Source organism: Lactuca serriola, chromosome 3, assembly GCF_051521515.1.
Source record: "Lactuca serriola cultivar US96UC23 chromosome 3, Lser_US96UC23_V15, whole genome shotgun sequence".
In the NCBI taxonomy this organism is placed as follows: Eukaryota; Viridiplantae; Streptophyta; class Magnoliopsida; order Asterales; family Asteraceae; genus Lactuca; species Lactuca serriola.
The window spans coordinates 281864391-281885775 of record NC_136410.1 but is presented as its reverse complement, the minus strand read 5'-3'; positions in this window follow the sequence as shown (position 1 = coordinate 281885775).

The following is a 21385-nucleotide window of genomic DNA, read 5'->3' as shown; positions in this document are numbered from 1 at the left end:
ATTAGGGTAAACCCTAATTGTCATGACTTTCCATTTCCTTGGATCCATGGGTTCAAATACACAATGGAGCATCCATGGACCATCCTATGGGTTTTAGCGCAACTTGATTATCCACGGAGCATTAGCCCACTATACAAGTATGGATGATTTACACAATCAACCCATATATTTAATTAGTCTTCTTTTGATCACTTAATTAATCCTAGATTAATTCTTTATCAATACTAATTAAATAATCTTATTATTCTTATTATTAATATACTAGAACTTATAATATATTAATAACCATAAGTGTCTTATTTCTCTCATTATAGTCTATCCAAGTGCATGATGCCATGCAACCCAAATGGACCATGTCGGTTCGGGTCAAGTCTTACCAATTATAGTTATGGACTTAGACATTAATCCAACAGTCTCCCACTTGGATAAGTCTAAAACTATTATTGCGTATGACTTCAGCAACCAACTGGCAATCGTAGCTCTCAAAAGCTTCTGTTGAACTCTGACCTTGTCGATCAACTCAGACCTTTGTCAATGACTTGTCCATTAGATAAGGGATCATATATTCCTCCATTCTAGATATCATATGGACTGAGACATGGAATATAATCATTCTCTCTGTACATTTGTTGTTTCCCGATTTCCGATTTATGACGAATGACTAATTGAACAAATCAAATCAGTCCTGGCCCGGCAGAGCACTTCCATTTGTCATCATCAAATCATCGAGGGGCCCACAGATATCGCTTTTATCCCGAAGGTAAAAGGAATGGATAAACTTCGAATCAAATGGCTTGTTCTACTACTTATTGAATCATACACAAAGGCACGTTTTATAGCACCGAGTTACCAAATGTGTTTTCGTGCAATCAATGTACAACCAACTCATAATAACAACGCATATCTCTAGGTTTGAAGAATATAAGATATTATCGACTCATGATCACTCGTGATAAAATCCATGAAGTGATTCCAATGAGCGCGGGTTGAATCCAATACTCAGAACTTATGAGCACTCATGAGTGTTGTAGCCATTTGTCCAACACCTTAGACCTCTACAAGCCAACCCATGACAGTCTTAATTCATATCTACTTCCAACATATGACCGACTGTGGATGGTTTGAATAACTTAGTCATTCCGGAAGAATAACCCAGTTAATTCGGGAAGTCAAAACATGCAAAATGAAAGACAATAATAGTTGAATCCAATATGGTATCAAAACCTATGAACATAAATAAAACACCTTTTATTTGTCACCATATGATTACACATTATTCATTGTATATTGTTTCAGCTATCAACTTTATTCGTGAATTTAAAACAATAGTTGTCCCATGCTCCAAGCATGTACACTATGTTTTCTAAACACTAGTCATGCCATACACCAAGTATGCATACTATGTTTGTCTATGATCTTTACTTTCTGAACTAGATCAATTGAACATAACTTCAATGATTCTCTTTTCACACTCCCAAATCCTTACTGCAAATGCAAGAATTCCAAATTCATGCCATTTACTGAAATATGTTAGATTCTAAACTTATATGCATTGATCTTCTTGTAATGATTATGTAGAAAGTCAGAAAGACTTGACAACCATCATTACAGAGTATTCCAAAGGAGATCAGCTCCATAGAAACAACCTTCTTGCATTAAGTTTCCTAATCTCAAACAAATTGAAAATTCTAACTTTGAAATATTTCCAGATTCCATTTTGACTTATCCCTTCTGAACAAGAGTTGCCTCCTTACAGATTATGTCAATATGGTCCTTCCAGAATTATCACTATACTTCCAACTGTCCTTGAGCACCCAATCTTTGGTAAACCTTAGATTGTCCTCGACAATTGTTTAATCCTTTTAGTCATATCCAGTTCTAAACCTTTTTCCCTTCTTAATGCCCCATAATGGTTAGACCTTTTTGCCAGTTCTCACAAGTCCAGGTTAGTGTGCCGGTAAACCACACACGCTCCACTAACGACTTTGAGAATGCAAATATCACAATTACTATCTAGCTAAAATCTACTTAGTGAAAGTGTTTCCTCACCATCATTTTCATGAATCGGAGAGAAACCTTATGACACTTAGATTTAATGGTGTATGTGTTCTTATCCATGTGAATTGTCAAAACCATAGACACAAGACAAGAATAATGACAAATCCACACTCATATGGATTGAACTCAATCTTAATTTCTTGCCACCTGGCAGCTCAAGGGCCTGCCAATGCTTCCAAGTTGTTGTACAACACATTGAGAACTCTAAGAACTCATATGCAAAGCCAACTTTAACTGGAATGGGCATACACTATGTCAACACAATAGGTTATAAACCTCAAGTCGTGTGCTAGTGAAGAACTTTAGGTTTTACTCTTGATTAGTTCTTGAGACTTTCAAGACTTTTTAGACTCCCACTGTCTTGTTGACATATAATACTTTCTTGTCAATTATTCAAGAGATAGTGTGGATTCTAATCAAGACAAACACTTCACACAATTGGCCTTAGTTGGTCTTTGCTTTATCCAAAACATCACAACTTTCCAATTTCAAATGTACAAGAGTAGGAACTTTTACTCTTACATTTGACAAGTGTTTTAAACCTTCTTTAAGACATGTCACTCAAGTTACAATCTTGGAGTATGGCTCTAAGACTTGTATTGGAACGAAGTATGACTTATCTTCTTGATTTAACCACTTCAACAATTCAAGTTCCTCTTCTTAGTCATAAGAATGCTCTAAGATTTCCATAGAGAACTAATAGTGCTATGGTTTCTTAATCGTTAAGATGATTAGAAAACTAATACTAAAGTACTCTCCCATCTTTTCAGATTTGAAAAACTTTTATTCTTCTGCCTAATTTGATTCTTCTTATTCTCTCTACCACACATTGGAACCTTTTCCAATGTCTCAGAATTACACTTAAGCTTGTAAGTATAACCATATTTACTAAGCTCTAGTAAATTATGACGAATAGTTTTATCAATCTTTTGTGGTGGACTTGACCAATGCACAAGAATGTGTACTCGATCCCTTAGTCCTTCACTTGACACACACATCCATGTGAACAAGTAATTAGTCTTAATTTTCCAATACTTGAAAGTTCTCATTCATCATGCTATACAACTTGCATGATTCCAAGTTCCGGTCCAATTGAAACTTAGGTGATGAGAATCTTTCCTTATTTGGTAAATTTAGACATTACCACAAATGAAAGAATCAATTTCATATTTCCACTTTTGCTATTAATGGAATCATATAAGCAACAATTTTTCCTCAAATGCCATTGTAAGGATATTTTAAAATAAATAAAATCAAAAATATTCTTTTATTTTAAAACTATGTGGAAAAACTTATCCTTCCAATCCATATGAAAACTTGTTGTTATCTATTCCTAAGTAATATCTCATAACTCCTAAGAAGTAGCTCAAGAATCCGATCTTCAAACTACGCGATAGAAATCCATCTATGCGATCAGATTCAGCATATTCTTTCTTTACGTTTCTTCACTTTTCTTTGATTCTTAAAACATCACCATGTGACCCAGTCACATCATGTATCAGGAATCTCAGAATAAAACTTAACAAAGTTAGATAGTGGACTTTACCTGAAGTAGAGTCAAATCTATTGACTTTAACATCCTTTGGTAAATTTGGTAGCTTCGCAACCAATGCCCCTTTCTTTGGCAATATAAACAAATGGACCCTTTGATAATGGTACACAGGACTATCACAGACTTAGCTTTTCTCTTTACCATTTGGTCAACCGAGTTGACTATGGCCGATCCCTTTCCATTAGGAAGAGAATGCTTTCCTGGATTTCCTATGTCACTATTGTCAATGTCCTTCAAGTTTTAAGGAAGTTGATCGTAACAAATAGATAAGATCATTAAGGGTCTTGTCATAGTCTGTTTCATAGGTGTCCAAAAGGAACTCACTATGTGACTTACAAAGTGATTGAACCACCAACTTTCTCAAGACTTTAACAGCCAACTCTCCCGGCTTGTCAATATGTGACTACATCTCTCACATGTGATCACACCTAGACCTTGCCTTGCCAATAGGGCCTGAGTGACCTTGAACTTTTCAAGAACTTGTGGGTTAGGAAGAATAATTTGAAGAGGTGAAAGAAGTATGATTTCCGAGGAACATCATCTTCATTTAGGAAAGCTTGTTTCAAGAGATTTGGGAAGATCATAATTGTCTAAACCAGACATCTTTTGGGAGATATTCAAGATAGTTGATCTTAAGTCCTTAATATGACACCCAATATGAAATACTAAGGCTAGGACCCAACAAACTATTTCATAACTTAGAAGAGGTATGTCGTAATCCAAGCTATAAAATATTTGAAGGTAGGTGAATGACGATTCACCAATTTCCACCAAGATAAACGAAATGTATTATTAGGTTTTAATTGGTTTTGAAACTCCTAGATCTTTTGAGATTCATTGAACTGTTCAACGGCATGTTTCAATCTCGAGTGTGCCCTTCAGGTTTTGTGACTGGGATGCCAAGGATCACAAAACAAGGTGTGAAGTAACCATGCAAATTACTTGGTACCCTTAAGTGTTTACCCCTCAATCGATGTGCCGGTTAACCACACACGCTCCATCGATACTATGATAAACATTAAGTTACCCTTTGCCTACCTTGTTAAATACGAGTTAGTGTGCCGGTTAACCACACACGCTCCACTAACCGACTTAAACAAAGTGCAAAGTGTAATTTCATGGATTAGCACCTTATTCACCTTTCCTAAGTAACTAAGATTGGGTATTATTAAGAGTTTAGTTACTTAGTATTTGTCATTAATACTTTTAATGAAGGGAGAATTCGAGTCCTGTCAAACCCGTTCGGCTAACGACCCTCCACCAGTGAAGCAAGCGGTGGGTGAGAGTGGACACCCATTAAGTTTCCATCTTATAGGCAAAAACCTTATACCCACCTTATAGACCGGCTTCGTGAATGAGGCATACTAGCGGTAAGACTGACTTTACTCCTATACATATATATATATATATATATATATATATATATATATATATATATATATATATATATATTATTAACTATAATATTATAAAGTATAAGGGTTGAATTTTAACTTTTAAAATTGTAAGGGCTAACTTGGAATTAAAGTATTCATAAGAGAAAACTTTACAAATTCCAAAACTTGAGGGCAAGTTTTGAAACTATTCAAAACTAATTAATTCCATAACTTATGTGTTTAAAGTAGTTGTAATCCAAAAACCCTTCAAGTTCCATAACTTGAGGACAAGTTATGGAAGACTTTGAACTAATAAAAGAATTAACTTTTCTTTATTTTATAACTTATGGAATTAATTAAGGTTACACTTTTTTTAATTTATTATTTAATGAAGAGACTCTTGGTCCTCCATAACTTGAGGACAAATTATGGAGTCATAACACCATTTAATTAGAACTAGACTCTTTGCCAACTTTTATCAGTTTTATGAAACTTAAATGTGACTTTTCATATAACTTGAGGACAAGTTACAAAAACACATTTTAGAATCAACTCTTAGATTAATTTGGATTGAAAACAACTATTTCACTCAACTTTTCTGTTAATCTAAGCAACTCATAAGAACAAGATAATTCAAATCAAACTTTTTCGTGTAATTAGTCTAAACCTACAAAACACGAATCTATTGACAATTATCTTTGAAATTGGATTAGCATGAACATTACCACATGAAAAACAAGTTTATAAGTCCAAAAACATCGTAGGGTAATGTTCCTAGTCCAATTCCAGCCAAAAAGGTCGAATTTATGCTGTCTGGGGGTCCAAGTCGTCGAGTGCACGAACCAACTCGGCGAGTTGGATGCTTTTTGCCTTGGACTCGGCGAGTCCATACATGGACTCGACGACTCTGCTGGGCAGACAACATCAAAACTCGATTTTCCAGCTTCTATTGCAAGTATAACAAGAAAACAAGCCTAGGCTCTGATACCACTGTTGGGTTATGAGAATTCTAACACTCCTAAGTGTACATGCAACCCTAAATACCTTGGATCTATGTTTTCCCTATTATACATGTAGATAAGAACTTCCAAGGTATTATCCTAATCTAGCATATAAAACTTTCAATATAACAAGATAGAATACATACCTCTTTGATGTAGAAAGTCTTCATGAAGCTTGAGTGCCTAGTGCCCCAAGTGTGACACCTCAAATGGTTCACACAACACCAAATACACTTGGAATAACTTGAGAGAATTCTACACTTCATGAAAATCGGCTAGCCCTTTCTTACTCTCTCTAGTGTGATACTAGTGGCCGATTTTGTCAAGAATAAGATCTTTTTATAGTGTTACAATTAGGGTAAACCCTAATTGTCATGACTTTCCATTTCCTTGGATCCATGGGTTCAAATACACCATGGAGCATCCATGGACCATCCTATGGGTTTTATCCCAACTTGATTATCCATGGAGCATTAGCCCACTATACAAGTATGGATGATTTACACAATCAACCCATATATTTAATTAGTCTTCTTTTGATCACTTAATTAATCCTAGATTAATTCTTGATCAATACTAATTAAATAATCTTATTATTCTTATTATTAATATACTAGAACTTATAATATATTAATAACCATAAGTGTCTTATTTCTCTCATTATAGTATATCCAAGTGCATGATGCCATGCAACCCAAATGGACCATGCCGGGTCGGGTCAAGTCTTACCAATTATAGTTATGGACTTAGACATTAATCCAACAATGTTTACATGTGGTCATCTCTTTGTGAAATGTATATCAATTGAACATTACTGCAATGATTCTCATTTCACAATCCCAATCCTTATTGTAAATGTAAGAATACCAAGTTCTTGTCATTTACCATAATCTATGCAATGATCCTCTTGTATTGATATTCAAACAAGTCACAAAGACGTGGCAAAAAACATTACAAATTATTCCAATGGAAAGCAATTCCATGGAGATGAAGTCTCAAATTCAAAGTACATTCCTTTGAACATCCTTCTTTGCATTAAGTTCTTTAATCTTACACAGATTCAAAGAATAACTTCCACCTATGGAAAAAATTCCATATTCCCATCTTGACCATCGCTTTTGAATATGAGTTGCCTCTTTCCAAAATATGTCAATACGATCCTTACTCTATACTTCCAATTGTCCATGAGTAACCAAACTTTGGAAAACCCCAAATTGTTCTCGACAATTGCTTAATCATCTTAGTCATATCCAGTTCTAATCCCTTTCCCCTTCATAACGCCCTAAGCATTAGGAAAATTTAGAATGGATGAATATTATAACACATGCAATCGATCCTATATCCGAAGCATATGGGATACGATTCATGCTATAAAATTTTTATTTTCCATGTTCTCATAATTCGAACTATGAAGAGGGATGCCGTAATCATAATCGAGTTTTGAGAAAGCAGCATATATAGAAATTCCTTATGTTGAACCATTCCAACATAACATTCATATATATTATTGACTAAAGTTGATTAAAATCTCAATCTAAGCTTGTAGAATTGGAATGAAGTATAATTTTCTCTCCCATAATTATAGTAAAACAACCTTTTCAAAGCAAGTTGAAACTTTTGTTTTCTATAATTAACATTGCTAACTTGCAACATAATCATCATGCTCCCACTAGCATAATGATTATTATCTAACTAGCATAACACTTTATGCTCCCACTAGCTTTGACATGTACCTAGAAATCAGTCAGATTTCTGGTACTAGATTGCCTTGATAAGACTTTATCAAATCATACACCTGGAGTTTAAACCTTTCCTTAGATAGCTCACATGTGAGTCTAAACCTTTGCCATTCTCATTAGTTAGTGTTCCGGTTAACCACACACGCTCCACTAACGACAAGAGAATGAAAACTTCACACTTGCTATCCACTTAAATCTACTTAGTGAAAGACTTTCCTCACTGTCATTTTCATGAATCGGAGAGAAACCTTATCACACTTAGATTTAATGGTGTATGTGTTCTTATCTATGTGAATTGTCTAAACCATAGTAACAAGACAAGGATAATGACAAATCGAAACTCATATGGACTGAACTCAATCTAATTTCTTGCCACCTGGCAGCTTAAGGGCCTGCCATTGCTTCCAAGTTGTTATGCAACCAGTTGAGAACTCTCAGAACTCCAATGCAAAACCAACTTTAACTGGAATGCGCACATAATATGTCAACACGATAGGTTACAAACCTCAAGTCGTGGTCTAGTGATTAACAAAACTCTTGATTAGTTCTTGAATCTATCTTAAGATCCTTTTAAGACTCCCACTGACCTCTTGACATATAAGATTCTCTTTGTCAAGAACGATTCCTTGACAAAAACGAATATTCAAGAGTTAGTGTAGATTGTTATCAAGTTAAACACTTCTCACAATTGGTCTTAGTTGGTCTTTGTTTTATCCAAAACATCACAACTTACAAATTTCAAATGTACAAGAGTAAGAACACATTTTACTCTACATTTAACAAGTGTTTTAAACCTTTCTTAAGATTATACTCACGGCTTAATCTTGGAGTATGACTCTAAGATTTAATTTTGGAAGGAAGTATAATTTATCTTTTGATCTAACCATTTCAACAATTCACGATTCCTCTCCTTAGCCAAACAAAATGAACTAAGGTGTCCTTAGAGGATCAATTGTGACATGGTTTCATAATCACTAAGATAATCATAAAACAAGATACTCAAGTACTCTCCCATCTCTTCTGATTAGAGAAACTTTTATCACTGAAACTTCTCCAATGATCCAGAACTATACTTAAACTTGTAAGTATAACCATATTTACTAAACTTTAGTAAATCATAATGAATAATCTTATCAACTTTGTGGTGGACCTGATCAGCGCACACCCAAGTGTATCCGATCTCTTTGTCCTTCACTTGATTCACATATACATATGAACAAGGAATTAGACTTAATTTCCCAAATATATAAGAAAAATTCTCATGATCATACAATACAAGTTGCATGATTCCAAGTTTCTATCCAACTGAAACTTGGGTGATGAGAATCTTTCCTTATTTGGTAAATTATGACACTTCCACTAATCAAACAATCAAATCCATTTTCCGATATTGCTTATCAATGGAAACATATAATCAACAATTTTTCACAAATGCCATTGTAAGGATACTTAAAATAAATAAAATCAAAACCATTTTTCTTTTATTTTAAAAACTTTGCGGGAATAATTTATCCTTACAATCCATATGGAAAACTTGTTGTTATCTATTCCTAAGCAATATATCATAACTCTTAAGTAACAACTCAAAATTTTGATCACCGAACCATGCGATCGAAATCCATCTTCGCGATCAGAATCAGTATATACTTCCTTTAAGTTTCTTCTCCTTTTCTTTGATTCTTAAAACATCAACATGTGACCTCGTCACATTATGCAATAAGAATCTCATAATAGAAACTTAATAGAGTTAGACAATGGACTTTACCTGAAGTAGAGTCAAACCTATTGACTTTAACATCCTTAAGATGTTTCAGGTAAATCTAGCAGCTTCGCAACCAATGTCTTTCCTTTGGCAAAAAAATCATATGGACTCTTTGGAAACGGTACATGGGACTATCATAGACTTAACCTTTCTCTTTACCATTTGGTCAACCGAGTTAAATATGGCCGATCCCTTTCCATTGGGAAGAGAAAGTTTTTCCTGGACCTCCAATATCACCATTTTCAATGTCTAAATAGGTTTGGAAAGTAGATCTTCCAATCCAATTTGCTTTACTAATGCTCCAAATCACTACTGATTTAGCATCATCAAGCAAATAGGTAAGATCATTAAGGGTCTTGTCGCGACCTGTCATCAGGGAGTGACTGATGAACTAAGTCAGCAGCCAGCTACCCCGAGACTTCGACACCTGACTCTCCCGACTTGTCAATATGTGGCTTAATCCCCAAGATCTAAGCACATATAGACTTTGCATGTCAATAGGGATTGAGTGACTTAGAACTTATCAAGTCTTAAAACTTGTGGGGTAGGGAGATTTATTGGAGGAGGTGGATGAAGTGAAGTATGATTTCTAGTCCCACAAATGCCCAACAAAGGGATTGATCTTTCACCTTCGTTGCCATTTGGGATATCATCTTCATTAGGAAGCTTGTTCCTAAAGATTTGGGAAGACCATAACTGTCTAAACTAGACATCTATAATGGGAGAAATTCAAGTTAGTTGATTTAAAGTCCTTAATATAACACCCAATATGAGATATTAAGGCTAGGACCCAACAACCTATTTATAACTGGAAGAGGGATGCCGTAATCCAAATTATAAAATAGTTGAAGGTAGGTAAATGATGATTTACCAATTTCCACCATGAAAATGAAATATTTTATTATTAGGTTTTATTGGTTTTGAAACTCCTAGATCTTTTGAGATACATTGAACTTTTCAATGGCATGTTTGAATCTCGATTGTGCCCTCTCAAATTTGTGACTGGGATGCCGAGGATCACAAACAAGGTGTGAATAACCATAAAAATTGACTTGGTACCCTTAACAATATTACCTAATCGATGTTCCTGTTAACGACACACGCTCCACCGATCTATAATAAAGTCAAGCTACCCTTTGCCACTCTTACTAGTCCATGTTAGTGTGCCGGTTAACCACACACGCTCCACTAACAACTTGGTAAGGTACAAAGTGTAATTTTATGGGCTAGCACCTTTTTACATTTCCCTAAGTAACTAAGATTGGGAATTTATAAGTGTTTAGTTACTTAATATTTTTCATTATACTTTTAATGAAGGGAGAATTATAGTCCATTCCTACCCGTTCGGCTAACGACCCTCCACCAGTCAAGGAAGCGGTGGGTGAGAGTGGACACCCATTAAAATGTCATTTTATAAGCAGTAACCTTATACCCCACTTATAGACCGGCTTCGTGAATGAGGCCTACTAACGGTAAGATTGACTTCCTGTTATACATATCTATATAATTATAATTATAATAATAGTAAACCTTTTAAAATTTCAATGTTCAATTTGGAATTAAAGTATACATGAGGAGTAACTTTTCAAATTCCAAAACTTGAGGGCAAGTTTTGAAACTATTTCAAGACTCTTTAAATCATAACTTATGAGTTTAATGGTTCATTAAAATGAAGACTCTTCATTTTAATGTAACCCCTTATTCTTTTAAAACACCTTAAAAAGCGTCTCTTCAACATCCATAACTTGAGGACACGTTATGGAGTCATTAAACTATTTAATGGAAAAAACTCTTACATTTTATGTAACCTACAAAACTTTTATGAGTTTTCAAGATTCATAAATATGACTTTTCACAAAACTTGAAGACAAGTTACGAAACCATATTTTATGAACTTCTTTTAGACTAATATGGATTGAAAACAACTAAAACATATTTTTTTTCATTATCAATCTAAACTAACTCATAAATCAAGGAAACATAAAAATTCTTGAAAATTCATAACTTGAGGACAAGTTATGAACTCCATACAATTTTCAACAAGATCATGAATTATATCAACAAACAATTTGCGCACAATTCCTATGATCTAGCAAAACTCATAATCATGATCATTCATAATCAACAATTTTCAAGAATAACATGAACACATATAAACTTGAAACTTTTATTATAACATTGAAATTTGTTTAACATAATCATTTCCACATTCAAAACAAATTCTATAAGCCCAAAACAGTCAAAGGTAATGATTCTAGACCAATTCCAAGGTATTGTTCTATTCTAGCATACAAAACTTTGAATAACACAAGTTAGAATAACAAACCTTTTGTTGGTTCTTGTCTTCATGAAGCTTGAGTGCGTAGTGCCCCAAGTGTGACACCTCAAATGGTTCACACAACACCATAAGCACTTGGAATAACTTAGAGAGAAATTAGAACACTTCAAGAATCGGCTTGCCCTCCATGCATCTAGTGGCCAATTTTCCCAATAAAGAGATCATTATATAGTGTGTTACAATTAGGGTAAACCCTAAATGTCATGGCTTATACATTTCCATGGATCCATGGGTTCAAATACACCATGGAGCATCCATAGAGCATCCAATGGGTTTTAGCCCAACTTGATAATCCATGGAGCATTAGCCCACTATATAAGTATGGATGATTTACACAATCAACCCATATATTTAATAATCTTATGAATATATTAGAACTTATAATATATTAATAAACCTTAAGTGTTATTTCTCTCATTTTAGTCTATCCAAGTGCATGATGCCATGCAACCCAAATGGACCATGCCGAGTCGGGTCAAGTCTTACCAATTATAGTTATGGACTTAGACATTAATCCAACAGAAATAACCATGAACAACCGGATTCCCGATCTGAGTCTAACCCTATCCATTCCATGCTGACAGGAAGACACACTCCTCAGCCTCATAGCAACTTCCATGAGTCCTCTTCTTACAATCGCATGCACATGCTGCACTAGCTCTAGTACTCTCGGGTTAGGGAAAACCCGTCACACTGACGACACCTCCAACCTCCCCCACGAAGAACCACCACTACATACACAACTCCTTGACCATAAGCATATCGGGAGTCCAAGACTCCATCCCTGCATCCATTCCGAGACTCTTGGCTCTATACCCACAGAATTCCTCCCGCGACCTCAACAGACATCCCAACATGATGTCATTCCATACCACCGCCGCAATCGCGCTGCTCAATGACCACAATTGGACCACTCCAATCATAACCCTGCACTGCTGCTTTCACTTTCGTTGAATTTACACTCCCCTCCGGAACTACATTCCTCCCTCTTTCCTTACCAAGGAATCCACTTTTGTCGCCTTGTCACCACGACAAGTGCCACGGTGCTCACCCAATGCTACACCACCCCTTTATAGCATAAACGCTATCTATGCAACACACATGCTCTGAATCTGCTCGCAAGGACTCTCGAGTCCATGCACCATCTCCACTAATCAAGATCAATACCCGGGGCCAGACCTTCTAATGCTAACACATCGCAACAAACAAAATCCCTTTCCTCGAACCGGTCTAACGATACCTGCAGAGTCTTCAGCATGACCGAACTGCCTTACCAGGCTCTCAGTCAATCTGGACTACTCTCAGAACCTTTAGCCAATCTGGACCACCCTCCAGGGCCTTCAGCCTAGCTGGACCGTTATCCGAGCCTTTGGCCTGACTGGTACGCCTACCGGCCTTCAGTCTGTCCGGACCGCTCAACTAGCATCTATCATACCGATTTATCTCTCCGGGAAACCTTCCCATGCATACTATTCTAGCCCTCTAGGGGTTCCAAACTCTATCTGCATCATACATACTTAATCCCGGCCTGATCCCAGGCCCTCCACAATCAAATGCCCTAGGTCTGTATCCCGCCCCGCATGCCTGCCACTTACTCATTCCAGCCTACCCTCTTGGCTGACAGAACACTGCTGAATCCCAAGCAACTAAACAACCTCCAATGCTCATCGATCTTCCGGGGAATTATCCAATTCTGCCCCACTTATAGTATTGACTAATAACCACCGGTCGCCATCACCGACCTCCCTTAACACCCTACATAACACAAACACTTACACGCGAACTGTGTCCCGCAAGCATAAACAACCTTCGCAAAAATCACATTTCCAAACTGATCATCCCACTCAAAAGAAACTCAATCTTCAGTTAACCACTCCTCAGAAGATAGATGCTATCCGACATTCAGACCAATGCCATATTCCCACTAATAAACCCCATGAATGATAACCAATGAAATTCCCATCACTAACCCATAGTCATACCACAACTCTCAAAGAACAACGAATACCACACCGAAAACCACACAAAGAGACTAGCATATAAACAATACTCCACAATAATCACAAGATAACAAGACATCAAGAAAGAAACATATCCGTAGCTGCATCCGACACTGCTCTGACCTCCTCTGCTGTAAGCTAAAAAGCACGACCCTGAGCCCTTGTGGGCTCCGCTCCACCCTGACCTCCACCCGTGATCCTCAAAGTGGCCGGTGCTGGAGCCTACACCGGTCCTGCAACAAGCTGTGGATAGTTTAACCTCAAGTGTCCAACCTGATGACAATGATAACAAATCCTCAAATCCCGAACCGGCGTTGACTGCCGACAATCCCTCGCATAGTACCCCTCCTTTCCGCACTTGCGGCATGCACCACTGGACCTACAAACTCCGGTATGACCCCTCCCACACTTCCCACAAGTGTGGCTGCTCAGATCTCCCACCCTAGAATCAACGGTCTTGGACCGTTTCGGCGCCGGCTAAAACTGCACCAGAGCCTGTCCAAGCTCACACAACTGCAACTCAATCTCTAACTCACGCGCCTGGCGGCCTCCTGCAACTCCAACAAAGTCTCGCACCTCTGTGTAGACACAAACTGTCTGATATCCCTCTTAAGCATGCTCAGATATCGAGACATCTGAGCCTGCTCCGAAACGAACTCAGGGCAGAACATCGCCCTCTCTGTGAACATCCTAATGATCTCCGTCACCGACTCCGAATCCTGCTTCAGCTCAAGGAATTCTTGAGCCAATCACTCCCTCTCAACCTGCGGAACATAACGAGTGCTGAACATCTCTCTGAACTGATCCCATGAAACCGCGGCCCTCTGCGCATCCGAATATGACCCCGTGGTCAATCTCCACCAATCCTTCGCCCTGAGCCTCAACAGGTTCAGAGCACACCTCACCCTCTGATCAATAGGACATGAACATGTGAAGAAACACCCCTCCACGTCCGATAACCATCTCATAGCAACAATCGGCTCATGGACTCCATCAAAGGTGGGAGGCTTCATATTATCGAAGTCCCGATACTGAAAACCCCATCCACCTCCTCCCCCTGCCGCTGCTACAGCCGTTGTAGCCACCGCGGTAGCCGTCTCTGTGAGAGCTGCATAGCGCTCATCAAAATACTCAACCATGGCGGTCTTGATCGATCCAAACAGTTCCAGCAACTCGGCCCGGAACAACGCAGCAACCTCATCATGCAGGATCCCATGAATCCTCGCATCCAACTCGTACGTGCTCATCTGACCAATAACCTCGGGCGGTACTGACCCGCCAGGAACTCCCTCTCCTACTCCCGAACCTGACTCGGATCCACTCCCAGCATGCCTCAGAATCTCCATACTGAAAAACACCACAAAATCTCAGACACTTCCCACTAACCCATGAACCAACTCTCAAACCAACCCTAGATGTCATGGTTTCCCTGATACGCGTATGGGTCCTGTGCTTTCAGTAGTACGGGCCCATACTACCTTCCACAACTACCCATATTTGTATGAAGTACTACCACAACACCCTAGCGAAAACAGACATAACAAGCGCTCAATCCTCACTACTAGAGGAACACTGGAAATCTCCCACAAGGAATCCCTAGGCTAACAGGGATCATAATCCGACAACATTATCATGAAATCCTGAAGATCCCTAGCCAAGCACTAGCATGTTGTTCTATCAAAGCTCAAAAACAATTATCATGTATGGTATTTTGGGGTTACTTACTGGCTCCAGCTGATCGTACCTCCGCGTCCTCCTTTTACTGATTTTGAAAACCGTTTTAAATTCTCTTTCGAAAACCCTCCTCGATTTGAGACTGGAGTCACACGAGTGTTCCTCCAATTCACTCAAACCAAGGCTTTGATACCAACTTGTAACGACCGAAAAATTCCAACCAATTTAAACTTTTCAAAAACAGCCCGATTTCATTAAATCATTACAAAAAGGTTTTCAATACAATTAAATTAAAGTATTCCCAGAATCACAACATATACATGAGGAGCGGTACGATCACGCCTTCGCCTTGCCACGGTCTCGTGAAGAACTTGAAAAACATAAAACCACAACTGTAAGCCCGAACGCTTAGTGAGATATCCCCAAAATACCAACCACATATACCATACACGTATAACATGCCATATCATATCCGATCACAGAACAGCCATGCACTTCAGGTCTACTGTCTGACTGGTCCTCCGCACCAGGCAACAGTTCACCTGGTCCACCCTCCGAGTCTAGCCATATACATCGAGTCTGCATTGTGATTGGTCCGCCTGCAACGGGCCTTCAATCCACCTGGTCCACTCTCCGAGTCTATAGTATGACTGGTCCGCCCACACCGGGCCTTCAGTCGGCCTAGTCCACTCTCCGAGCCTCGGCACGTCTGGTCCGCCCTCTTGGGGCCTACATCCTATCCGGACCGCTCGCTGGGCCTTCGGGACAACCGGTCCGCCCTAGGTATCTTGGCCTACAGCACAAAGCAGGACCCGCCTCAACCTAACTCCAGTCCAAACACCATGTGCAGATAAACATACAATCATATAAGCATTCATAGTCAACAAGCCGATCAAACAGATCACATAACATATCATCATCCTAACCAGGATACCGACCTAACCAGGTCTCTAATATATACCATCCTAGCTACCAGGATGCAAACATATCAAAGCAATAACATAACAACAAATACCCGGATCTCAATCCGATAAAGGGTCGGCCTTGGTGCCTTAGACCCTGTCGATATAGTGAGGATAACTCACCTCGAAACTGCTGACTAAACAGATAACCCAAGCTGCTCCGATCCCTGATACGATCTCCACCACTAGACATCCACCAAAGCACTGAACTGAAAACAATATCCAACAATTACCAAAATACCCCTAGAAATCAACTGGTCAACCCTTGGTGAGAGTCAAAGTCAACCCCTGACTGACTCTACTCGCCGAGTCAACCCGATGACTCGCCGAGTCCCCATGCTCAGAATTTTCCCCAATCCGCGACTCAACTCGCCGAGTCACCCCGAGTCCAATAACTCTGAGTCCACCCACACACAACACACCGAGTCATCCCTTGACCCATCGATTCTCGGCTCAACCAGAAAATATTGGGACTCTTCGACAAGACTCGCCTAGTCCAAGAACAGACTCGTCGAGTCTAAGGCTATCTTCAACCTACTCTCCGAGTTGTTCTTCCAACTCGCCGAGTTGTTCTTCCAACTCGCCGAGTTCCAACCTATCTTCAAGCAACTCGCCGAGTCTACCCATGCGACTCGCCGAGAAGCACCGGGTCTGAATCCATATCGAGGCTTTCCAAGCCATGCAAATGATCCAAACCATAGATCTACCCTTCCTAAGGCCATCCATCACGTAAAGTGGCAAACTTTACGTGAATCCAAGGAGATCTAGGCATTTTCACTCTAGGGTTTGGGCTTGGGACAAGATAGCTCCACCAATCACTAAATAGAAGGGACTTTTATGCATTCTAACCCTTCTCCATTCCAGATCTGAGGTAGCAACCTCAGATCTAACCTCTAAACTCCAATACATCAAAAGATACGATCTCTAACACCTCCAAAATGATGAATCTAGATAATAGCAGCTCAAACAATGAAATAATACCTCAAAAGGAAGCTCCAAGAGAAGATTAATCCGAATCGTTGCAAAGCCCTTTGACCCAAGTCTCTTCTCCTTCAAGATTTCTTCCACAATCACTTCTCCAAGCTCCAATTGCACTCTAATCCCTCAAAATTGCGCCTCAGGGCTTTCTGGACATCTACAGGGGGTAAAGAGGCTGGGGAGAGGGTATAATGTCCTTTAAATAGGGGTCATCCTCCAGGTTTAGGGTTTTCTCCACTCAGCGCCTACTCGCCGAGTCCAGCCTCCGACTTGCCGAGTAGTCCACTTAACACGCGACCAAGTCGCGACCCTACTCGCCAAGTCCACCCATGGAATCGCCGAGTTCTCCTTTCATACTTACACTTTGAACCCTGTATTTACACTCTTGAAATTGCGATGTTACACGGCTTAACAACTCGTCTCTGCAGTAGGCTTGCGTCAGCGCACTTCATAAAGATTAAGAACGGCTTTGCGTCTGGAAAGGATCGAACCCGGGTCTATTAAATCCTCCTTCCCTCTGCCTTACCAGTTGAACCAAGGAACAACTTGTGATTTCCTTCTGAAATTTTAGACTTAAACACTTCCAGTCACACCCTAATTTCGAAATTTGACACTTTTAACCCCAAAAATCAATTTCTTTCTTTTTTTAAATATCTTTTTCAACCAAAAATTTTAATTTTTTTTTATTTTTGAATTTTTTTGACTTTTTATTTCAAATTTTGACTTTGATTTTCAAGTTTGACCTTTGAATTTAAACTTTGACTTTTTCGTTTAATTTTTTAAATTTTCAAATTTAACTTTTCGATTTGACTTTCAAGTTTGATTTTTTCAAGGTTGACTTTTTCATGTTTGACTTTTGAGTTTCATTTTTTGTTAAAATTTGACTTTTAAGTTTTATTTAAGCTTCTAGTTGTGCTTTTTAATTGATTTTATGGTCTACGAGGGAGTTGAAAACATGAAAGAAAGTCATTAAGATATGATAAGAAAAAATTTCAACATTTTTTATTATATCCCTGGAGAAACCCTCGAAACTCAGTTGCAGCGATTTACTACAGTTACTACTGAGATGAATATATAGCTGGGATCTTCTTGTCCAAATCTGAGATAAACAAAAAGCTATTGAATTCACTACCGAAAACGAGGGATATGAATGTAGCTGTCATCAAGAAGACAAAAGATCTCAATCGTCTTAGTATTGCTGAAGTAATTGAAGAACTTGACGCTTTAAACAGTTATGTAAACCTTCCGGTCAATGAAGTGTCATGTTCTCATTCATGTGAAGTTTCATGTTCTCAATCATGTGAAGATACGATTAAATTTCTTTGGGATCAAATTGATTTATTTAAAAGACAAGTTGAGGACCTGAGATATGAAGGATATCAACTCAGGAAAGGACAGAAACCCCTGAAGGCTGAGTTAGAAGCAAAAACCAAGGACTTTAGGAAACTTCAGGAAGACTACAGTAACAAATGTGAAAACTATGATTATGTAGTCAAACAAAATGTTGAGCTAGTGGCTGAAGTTGAATCTTTGAAAGGAAAGTTTGAAACCGCCAAACTTGATGTTAGAAAATATGATTTCTCAAGTGAGGTGGTTGCAAATATGATAGACCAAAGCATTCAGTTTAAAAGGAATCAAAACTAGGTTCTAGGGTATGATAGTGTACCTCCTCCTTACAATCATAACTACACATCCATCCCTATGAAACAAGAAGAAATTGACAGGGAGGCACATCTTAAATACGGAAAACCAGCTGGATTTGTGTCAGGAGGAGTTATTAATGTAGAAAATTATAATGTTTCTACTTCATGTGCAGGTAAAGTAGCAGAAGATGAGAACAAGGAGAGCACTATTGAACAAACCAATGTCTCCTTGAACTCAAAATCCGTTGCTTCGAATTCTGTTACTCCTAACAAACGTGCCGTTGAGAAGTATAGGCCTCCAATTCCAACGCAACAGAGTGCTTGTCGCAAGTGTGCAAGTGGGAACAACAAGAAACGAGGCAAGGATACATCACTAGGGGCAGGAAGAAACAACTTCACAGTGAAGAAAAGACATGTTTTCACCGTGGAACACCTGGTCACATTGCCCGAAATTGTCCAAATCGTGCATGCGTTCCTTACTATGTGCAAGGCTGCCAGAACGTGCCAAGGGGGAGGTTTTTCAAAAGAAACCCCTAAAAGTCACGTTCAGATAACATCAACTGGAATGCCATGAAGGACAAGAATTCAACTCCCAAGGCCAAGAATCCGAATCCCAAGGGCAAGAAGGGAATCGGCCAAGAAGTCTAATCCAAGAGACGCTCCCGTGAAGCCAAAATCAAAGTCATCTCAACGGCCAACATCAAGTTCAAAAGCAAGTACTGAGCCACCCATCAGATCGAAAAATAAAAGGGTTAAACCCAACTACAAATGTGTTCCGAAGGCTCAATCTCCCAAATGAACTAAGGATTCTAATATTTCTATGTCTTCTGTTTGTGACAAGCAGGATATGTCATGGGAGAGGGTATCGTGTGTTGATGACAAAGGTCGACCCAGTTTCAAAATGGACTGGGTTCCAAAGATCTACTAATCTTGCTCTGTGTCGGAGCAGCCATGGAGGCATATCATCGTACTTCGGTTTGTTGGTAGTGGCTGTTCCAGGCACATGATAGGGGACATCTCTCAACTGTACGACATTCAGACTTTGTTGGGAGAATGTGTCCTCTGTGGGAAGGGAAGAAAAGAAGTGATCACTCACGGGGTTAGTGCTTAATGACATGAAGAATTTTTGGATTTGTTCTGAGATTACGTGTGCTGTTCTCAGACCTTCTGGATGCAAATTCAATCGGTGACTTACGGTTTGCGTTTTCTTCTCTATACTCCTGAGTTTGTCTTAAGTTGATTCGCTTTAAAGACTAATTTTTGTTTTCTGATAGTTTAAATCTCCGCATTTACTTTCGTTTCTCTCCTATGCACAAATTTAAGGGGAGAAATAAAAACAAAACAAAAATTAGAAGAATAAAAAAAAATTAAAAAATCCAAAAACATTAGAAAATAAGAAAATCAAAAATGTGGTGTTAATGGAATGTGCTTGCAGGAGATGTTTTGGGAAGTGATATTATTAAGTGATAACAGGTAACCTGAGTCTGCGTAACGTACCCGAAGTTGAAGGGTCTATGCACTGGTTTGATGTGTCGGTAGGCACGAAAGATTCTAAATGGACTTGACTAGGCAGAGTTGAACTTAGGAAATTTATAGACTTGATAGATCTTGACCTAGTTAGATCCGTTCAGCCTGACAATACGACACTCAGATAGGTTGAGCAGGGAGATATATATGGGAATCTACTCGTCACATTAATTGAACCAGTACTTGGAACCGTGGTTTAACTTTTCCTCGATGTGCGGATTCTGTCCTTAATTCCGGTTGAATGGGGCGACTAGTAAATTCCGATAAATTAGGTCTATAGAATATCATTTTCTTTCTTTCCGTCTGTTAGTCATATGTTGTCTCCTTTGCGTGATTTCCAATCCGACCTGGTACACCACATTTGCAACTCTATTTCTCTGCAGACTATATATATATATATATATATATATATATATATATATATATATATATATATATATATATATATATATATATATATGTATATATGTGTGTGTGTGTGTGTGTGTGAAATACTTCTTATCTGTTAGCCATATGATGTCTCCTTTGCGTGACTTCTAATCTGACCTAGTACACAACATATGCAACCTTCTTCTTCTCAACCCCTCTGAAGTAGTTAGCAATAGAATTCTGAATCTCTCCTCTCTCTAAATGGTTGTCTGCTTACCCGGTGTAAGGAGTACTCTGGAAGTTCTTGATGGCTAGGGCATACCAGGAAGCGGGAAACACGTTCCAGTACACTTAAAATTGAACTCATACAGATTGTTTGTAGATCTCGCTGCTCAATTTAGGTGGA